Here is a 9,097-nt window from a genome sequence, read left to right as displayed (position 1 = left end):
GGCCCGTCGGCGGCAGAGAACGCGCTCTGCGCGTGCCAGGCCACGGCGACGGTGCCGCATGCATGCGCTGGCAAGGAGGTGGGCACGTGGAGCCACCAGGGTGCTTGGACGGCGCCGAATGGTGTTGCGCCGCAGTTTTGCCCCCTGTCAGCCGTTACGGTAGTGCAGCCGCCGCAAAGCACGCCGGCGTAGGCGGGCCAGGGCGCCATCGACGCCAGGAACGCGCCAAGCGCTCGTGTGAAGCTCCGGACAAGAGGGATAGGCTGCGAGCAACGTGCCAAGGGCACTGTGGACTCGTGACTGAAGTTACTGACGGAGATCGACACTGAACTCTGAATTTACCGAATGTGAACATCACTAGTGCATGCAAGGTGTTTGACAGAATGATTCTAGCATGTAGGGATTTTTCCTTGAGCTGGTTTTTGGTGGAGTGGTCTCTCATTGCAGCTAGAGATGGCCTGAATTTTTGGTGGAATTTTTAGAGAAGTGTAGATATGAATTTCACCAAATTTGGCAAATTTGGTCCAAACTTGCAGAGAGTGAAATTTGAAATATTTGCAAAGAAGAAGAGTGGATCAAGATGGTTCTAGGTTGTGGGTACAAAGGACTATCCAGAGGAGTTGAGTTGAGGTAAAAATTCAAATGCATTAAGGTACTTGCTTTGCAAACTACCTAGGCTCCAAATGAAGGACAAAATTATTTTGGGGAATGAAATTAATGGAATAAAATCCAAAAATGGATTTTATTAGTTTGAACAGAATGTTTGGGTTGAACCAAAGTGGAAGGAGGGGTTTTGGAAAAATTTCACCATAGGAGGCATGGTAAAATTTAGAAAGGATCAAAACCAAATAAAAGCCCAAAAACCAAAAAGGGTTTTCTTTTTGAAAACAAAAGCCACAAAAAATTTTGGAGTGTCACAGCACCTACCCCCTTAGGAAAAATCTCGTCCCTGAGATTTCAGCTGATCCTTAAACAGGTGTGGGTGCTCTGTCCGAAGAAAATCCTCTCTTTCCCAAGTTGCTTCATTCTCGGTGTGGTTGCTCCACTGAACTCTGAAAAACTTGATGGTTTTCTGTCGGGTCCTTCTCTCCGACTCTTCCAATATTTTTATTGGGTGCTCCCGATAGGTGAGGTCTGGTTGCACTTCAATATTTTCATGTGATACCTGCTTCTCTGGGTTGCTTACGTACTTCCTCAATTGTGAGATGCGAAACACGTTGTGGACATCGGATAATTCCCTGGGTAAGTCTAGCTGGTAGGCTACCGTGCCTCTTCGGGCCATTATACGGAATGGTCCGATGAATCTTGGTGCTAGCTTTCCCTTAATCCTGAATCGTTGCAGACCTCTCATAGGAGATACTCTTAGGTACACAAACTCTCCGGGTTCAAAACTGATTTCCCGATGCTTTCGGTCGTAATAACTCTTCTGCCGACTTTGAGCTGTCTTGAGTCGATCTCTAATTGTCTTAACTTTCTCTTCAGCCTCTTTGAGCATATCTGGGCCGAAGATATGGCTGTGTCCGGTCTCTGACCAATTTAGCGGGGTACGACATCTTCTGCCATACAGAGCTTCAAAGGGTGCCATTTGCAAGCTGGCTTGAAAACTGTTGTTGTATGCGAACTCTGCATATGGTAAGCTTTCCTCCCAACTGGTCTCGTAGGTGAGAACACAGGCTCTCAGCATATCTTCTAGAATTTGGTTTACATGTTCAGTCTGCCCATCAGTCTAGGGATGGTATGCGGTGCTGAAGGCTAGTTGGGTACCCAGTGCCTGTTGTAGGTGATCCCAAAATCTAGAGACGAACTGTGTGCCTCTGTTAGATATGATAGTCTTTGGGACTCCATGCAGGCAGACGATACGGGCAAGCTAAAGTCTGGCTAGTCTCTGAGTGGAGTAAGTTGTCTTCACCGGAATAAAATGTGCCGCCTTGGTTAACCTGTCGGTTATGACCCATATGGCATTATTTCCATGTCGTGATCGTGGTAGTCCAAAAATGAAATCCATTCTGATCTCGTCCCACTTCCACTCGGGTATTTTGTTTGGCTGTAATAGCCCGGCTGGTTTCTGGTGCTCGGCTTTTATGCGTTGACAAGAGTCGCAACATGCAATGAAGGTGGATATGTCTCTCTTTATACCGTGCCACCAAATTTTTTCCTGAAGGTCTTTGTACATCTTTGTCCCTCCAGGATGGATTGAATACAGAGCAGTGTGGCTTTCAGACAGAATCTGATGTTTGAGGTCCTGGATATTTGGTACGCAGATTCTTTCCCCGTACCATAATATTCCTTGCTCATCTACCTCGAATTCCGAGGCCTTGCCCAAACTTACTTTCCTTTTTATGCCATCAATGCTGGGGTGTCCGTGCTGGGCTTCCTTGATATTTTCCATCAGGGTAGGCTGTACTTCCAAATTTGCCACACTGCCTTCAGTAACCATTATTAAATTGAGTCTGGCAAATTCCTGTTGAAATTCGGTCTCAACTTTGGTATACTGTCGTCGTCCGTGCTGGGATTCCGACTCAGGGCATCTGCCACAACATTTGCTTTTCCAGGATGATAGTGGATTCCAACATCATAATCCTTTACCAACTCCAACCAGCGTCGTTGCCGTAAATTAAGTTCCGGCTGTGTGAAAATATACTTAAGACTCTTATGGTCCGTGTATATTTCTCAACGGTTTCCAAGTAGAAAGTGTCTCCATTCCTTGAGTGCATGGATGACCGCTGCTAATTCTAAGTCATGAGTGGGATAATTCTCCTCATGTTTGCGAAGTTTTCTGGAGACATATGCAACTACCTTGCCTTCTTGCATCAATACGCATCCTAGGCCTTTCCAGGATGCGTCACAATATACCTCAAAATTCTTGTGTATGTCTGGTACAATTAATACTGGTGCCGTTGTTAATTTGCTTATTAGCTCTTGGAAACTTTTCTCACATGCTTCCGTCCATTCAAACTTCTTGCCTTTCTTGAGCAATTGTGTCATGGGCTTTGCTATGGTGGAGAATCCTTCAATAAATCTCCGATAATAGCCTGCCATTCCCAAGAAACTCCGTACGTCCGTTACGTTAGCTGGTGGTTTCCAGCCAAGTACGGCCTTGACTTTTTCCGCGTCTACTGCAATACCTTCTTGGGTTAGCACGTGGCCAGAAAACCCACCTGTCTTAGCCAAAATTCACATTTGCTGAATTTGGCGTACAGTTGATGTTTCCTGAGTTCTCCTAGTACAATCCTGAGGTGCTCGGCGTGCTCTTCTGGTGTTTTGGAGTATACCAGAATATCATCGATGAATACCACAACGAACTTGTCCATATACTTCATAAATACTTTGTTCATGAGGTGAACAAAATATGCGGGGGCGTTGGTTAGCCCGAATGGCATCACTGTGAACTCATACAGCCCATATCTGGAGGTGAAGGCTGTCTTGGGAATATCTTCTGTTCGCACTTTTAATTGGTGGTATCCTGATCTCAAGTCAATTTTTGAGAAGACTTTGGCCTGAGCGAGCTGATCGAATAAATCATTTATTCGAGGCATTGGGTATTTGTTCTTGATTGTGACCATGTTAAGAGCTCGATAGTCAATACACAACCTTAGTGTTCCATCCTTCTTCTTGGCAAATAAAATTGGAGAACCCCATGGTGAGGAGCTGGCTCTTATGTATCCTTTCTCCAATAATTCTTTTATCTGCTTCTTCAACTCTACCAATTCGGATGGTGCCATTCTGTATGGTTTCTTGTAAATGGGAGTGGTTCCGGGTGCTAGCTCAATGCTGAATTCTATCTCTCTGTCTGGTGGCATGCCTGGTAGTTCTTCTGGAAATACATCTGGAAATTCACACACTACCGGAACCTTGTCTAGCTCAGAAACATCCACCTTGTTTAATCTTGGTTGCCGAGGTATTTGTCTCTCTTTGGTTGAAACTTTTATTGTCTTCCCGTGATGGTGTGTGAGAATCACGGTTCGGTTGAAGCAGTCAATAAAACCTTTGTTGGTGGTTAACCAATCCATCCCTAGGATAACATCCAGTCCTTTGCTTTCCAGTACAATAAGGTTGGCGTAAAATTTCAGTCCTTCAAATTCAATCACCACACCTTGACAGTAACTCTGGGCCACTTGCTTAATTCCAGGGGACATGATGATCATTGATTTTTCCAAAGGGAAGCATCGAAAAATTATTTTGCAAAGCAAAACTCTTCGAAATGAATGAGTGAGAAGCTCCAGAATCAAACAAAACCATGGCAGGTATTGTGTTGACAGGGTACGTACCGAGTACGATATCTGGGGCATTCTGTGCTTCCTCTTTTGTCACGTGGTTTAGGTGACCCTTCTGGTGGTTGTTATTGGGGTTGAAATTGTTTCGCTTTGGCGCCGAATTATTGCCACCATTGTTAGGCTTTGGGGTTGAATTTCTTGGCTTGGGGCACTGCTTGGCGTAGTGCCCTTCTTCTCTACAAGCGTAACAAGTAACGCCTGGGCGATATGTGAACTCCTTGTCTCTTGCATGGAAATTCTTGGCTGGGCGTGAATTATTCATCGGGGTTTTGTGTGAATCCCCCTTCTGAAATTCCTTCTTGCTTCTGTGATTGCGAGCAAAAGTAGTCTGGTCCCTTTTCGTTTGCGGAAATCTTCCAGGCTACGTCACTCATTTTCCAGGGTAATGGCCTTATCCACCAGTGTTTAGAAATCTGGAAAGGTATGCACAACCAGCTGGCATCTAAGAGCGGGTGCCAGGCCTTCCAAGAATTTCTCCATCTTCTTGCTCTCGGTCATGCGCTCTTCATTGGCGTAGCGAGATAGCAGAGTGAATTGTCTGTTATATTCTGACACTGTCATGGCCCTTTGCTTGAGTTCATCAAATTCTTTCTTCTTGATTTTCATGACGCTCTTGGGAATATGTGCTCCACGAAAACCTTCTTTGAAACTTTCCCAGGTTATTTCATTTTCGTTGGGGTGCATGTGCAGGAAGTTTTCCCACCACGATGCGGCTGCTCCTGTGAGATAATGTGGTGCGTACAATACTTTTTCCTGGTCTGAACACTGTGCAATGATTAATTTTCTTTCCATATCCCGAAGCCAGTCCTCGGCCTGAAGAGGCTTGTCAGTATGAGAAAAAGTTGGAGGACGCGTCTTCTGTAATTCAGACAACTTGGATTGCGACTGATACTGACCACGGTGATTTCCCATATTGATGAATTGGTTCATCATTTCTTGGTGTTGTTGCTGACTCTGTTCATACAGACGACATACTTGGGTAAATGCTGTCTCACTGTCCTGTTGACTTGTCTGTCCCTGAGTGAAATTGTGGTTTTGCGGTGTGCCATAATTTTCTTCTGGCTGATTTGGCATAGAGCGCGTCCAAGGATATATTTTGTGAAACTCGTAAGACAGGAAAGAGAGTCGCAAAACTCAATAAAATCACACACTTGAAAAACCAAATACACGTTTGCGCGCGGAGAAGGACTACTACATATCTTACACGCGAGCATAATTATACATTACATCACTCAGGATATGCGTACACAAATCCTGACATGTTATTGAAACTAGTGCACTTCTCCTGATCCTACATGATGCGCAAACAGGCTACTTCTCACAACCTATGTACATATACACAGATCACACAAGTCGTTGCGTCGCACGGCGGCTATGTGTACTCAGTCGGAGATGGTGAGGATCTCCCTTGGCCTGCCGAGGGTGAGATGCAGAGACGCTGGCGAATCAACTTCCTCCTCGCTAATTGGTTCCAGACGAGAAACGCTGCGCTGAGCTGATGGAGCAGGTGTCGTAGGCGGAATGACACGAATACGAGTGGGCGGAATAGGTGGAGTAGCACGTATGGGAGTGGGTGCAACAAGTGGTGCAGAGCGGACGGGAGTGGGTGCAATAGCTTGGTTAAATTCCTCAGTGGTAGGCAGACGACGGGCAGTGGCGAGAATGGTAGGTGGATGAGAAGCTGCGGATGAGACAAAAGTCAGTGGTGGAGCGGTGTGCAGGAGTTCCCTCCTGTTAGCAGCACAGCCATGAACTGAGTTCATGCGTGCAGCTACGAGGTCGTCCACCATGCAGTCGAATGCTGCCTCCAGGGCTCGGAGGTACTCGACAAGCATCTCAAAGGCTTCATCTCGCTCTCCTCTGGGCAAGAGAATGAGTAGTGACAGGTGTAGGGCACATGGCATGGAAGGTAGTGGTAGTGATGGGTCTTCATTGCAGGAAGAACATCCCGAAGACGGGCTATCGTCTCGCGGGCAGCCATCTGCATAGCATGCCTTTCTGTAGGCATGGCTCTCCCCACGAATCGGAGGCGGCGTATCTCAGCATGACCTCCCCTGAACTGCACCGCGGCCTGGTGCATAGTCAGACTGTCGTTGATCTTGTGTGGATAAAGTGTGAAGACTGGGTGCACGGATGGCCCCATCGCGACCTGAACGATGAAGGAGAGGAGTTTGACGAACCCCTCAGGCACGTTGGCGAACATCTGTGACTCACATTCGTCACCGGCCATCTACAAAAGTAGGCAAAAATTCTGAGTAATCAGATCAGAAATTTTATGCTGACTGTCAGAAAAATGACCACATTTGTAAAGACATGAATAAACTCTATCATGCTAATAACTGATTAGCGATCACACCTAGTGGCTTCCTACAGTCAGCCTGGCTCTGGTACCAAGTCTGTCACGACCGGATTTTCAATAAAATGCTTATTGATAAAACCGATCTTTAAAATCCAGTATAGGAAAAGTCATCCTTTCTGGTAAACAAATACTTGATAAACAGAGGACCAGTAGCATCAAATATATTACAGGGTTGAGCTGAGGCTGCTCAACAATTTATTACAAACTCGCCAATATCTTACATAAAGGCGGTTATGGCACAAGGATGTGGCGGTATGCTACTAGCTCGCAATAAAAGTGCTGGAGGATAACTTGACTTCTACTGGCAGCCCATCAAGCGTCGAGGTGAGGCTCGATGTATTTATTCTGGGGTAGCGGAAGCGGATATGATACAACGACCAAAACAGGATTGCACGGGACTGACTGGGACTCCTCTAGGCGTCGGACTCACTATTGAATTCCTCATCCAAGAGATCGCCTTCGTCAACATCTGGCCAAATCAACAAGCCAGGTGAGTACTTTGAATGTACTCGCAAGACAGTTCGGACAAAAGGTATAACAAATGCATGCATGAATGCGTCATGAGCAAAAATAATAATGCTCAAAACAGCAATAAAGATTCGACAAGTTAGAATAAATAATTGAAATCGATCGGGTGTCTGGAGCGACGCCTCGAAAGGTAAATAAAAGTGCATGCCACAGTCGGGCGTCTAAGCGACACCACATAAAGGGCTTTAAAAGAAATGCCACAATCGGACGTCTGAGCGACATCACATAAAGGGCTTTAAAAGAAATGCCACCGTCGGACGTTTAAGCGACATCACATAAAGGGCTTTAAAAGAAATGCCACAGTCGGACGTCTGAGCGACATCACATAAAGGGCTTTAAAAGAAATGCCACCGTCGGACGTCTGAGCGACATCACAGATAGGGCTTATAACAAATGTAAATAACAGGTATGCCACCGTCGGACATCTGAGCGACATCACAGACAGGGCTTATGACAAATGTAAATAACAGGTATGCCACGGTCGGACATCTGAGCGACATCACAGATAGGGCTTATAACAAATGTAAATAACATGATTACTCCATCCACAAGAATAATATTTTAACCGGGTTTATCACCCAGGTAGTCCACCGGAGTTTTGTCACTGAGACAGATACCTGACAAGGTAAGATGAATACAGTACTTGGACAAGTACAAGATGATTTCAAGGAGTTGAGACTCTGCAGAGTTTGTACTTACTGTCCACAGCCAACGGATTTCCGTAGTCACGCAGGACTAGTTCCGTTTACGGTATTTCGAAAGAAACACATTTAACTAGTACACACCCATTCCACCTTATGATGCCAGGAATCACCCTAGGCAACGTCCAAGAAAAACTCTGAGACGGGGAGGCCGCAACCTCGATTAGCATGGGATCAAATTTCTATACGCGCGCTCTAAGGGGTGCCCCCTCTCGGTCCCAACCGAAAACACCCATGCCCCCTGACCGGATGACGGGCTTTAATCCAGGGCCATGGAACCCTCATCCCGGCCTCTCTACTTGGTGTGTACCAGGAAAACGGTTGCAACTTACTATGCCATATCCCTTGCGGAAAACATGTGGCAACACAGGAAGGAAGGAAATGGGAATATGATTTGATCATGTTGACACTGCTGTCGAATGGACTAGCATAAGACTGGCATGTCACAACATTGCCATCTTACCCATCCTCATGCCATCTCATGGCCTTACCAATATGCATCCAACAACATATGGCTTTCCGAAACTTACTATCCACTTATGAGCATGAAATATATCATTCAAAGAAATGCACATAAACATGCCATGACTATGCTAAAATGCAAACATGCAACAAGCACTACATCATATCAATAGTTCAAACATGCTTGCCTGGTTCGGAGTAGTCAGAGTCTAACTGTGCGAAGTTTGTAGCTCCGTCGCTTCCTCCGGAATCTACGGTATAAGAAAAATATGCACGTAACGTAAATACCGCGAGTGTACAGAAAATATTCCAAATAAATTCTCAAATAAATCTGATAAAAAGCTAGACAAAAATCTAAAGAGAACAGAAAAAGAATCAATCAAAAATACTTTTCTGTTTAAAAGTTATAAGAGTTTTGGTCCAAGGACCCATCTGTAATCAAACAGAAAGTTTCCAGGGGGTTCTGCGGAAAAGTCCAGAAAACGTTTCGTTTAAAAGAAACGGCTAAGAGACTGACAGGCGGGCTCCACCCGTCAGGTTTGAAATTTCAAATGAGGGAAAACAGAGCGCGACGGCGCCAAGAGGTGCGGTGGTCGCCGACGGCGATCCACGGCGAGGCAAGGTGATCGGGGGTTACCTTCGTGCTCAGGGTACCCTTCCGCGTATGTGGGTGGTGGCAGAGGTTGTCGGCGAGCACCACGTCAACGGCGGCCCTTGCTCCGGCGGACGGCGGTTCGGACAGTTGTGGATCTCGCCGGAGAGAGCTGTGGGGT

Source organism: Triticum aestivum, chromosome 4B, assembly GCF_018294505.1.
Source record: "Triticum aestivum cultivar Chinese Spring chromosome 4B, IWGSC CS RefSeq v2.1, whole genome shotgun sequence".
NCBI lineage: Eukaryota > Viridiplantae > Streptophyta > Magnoliopsida > Poales > Poaceae > Triticum > Triticum aestivum.
The sequence above is the reverse complement of the archived record's forward strand: the minus strand, read 5'-3'. Positions refer to the sequence as shown.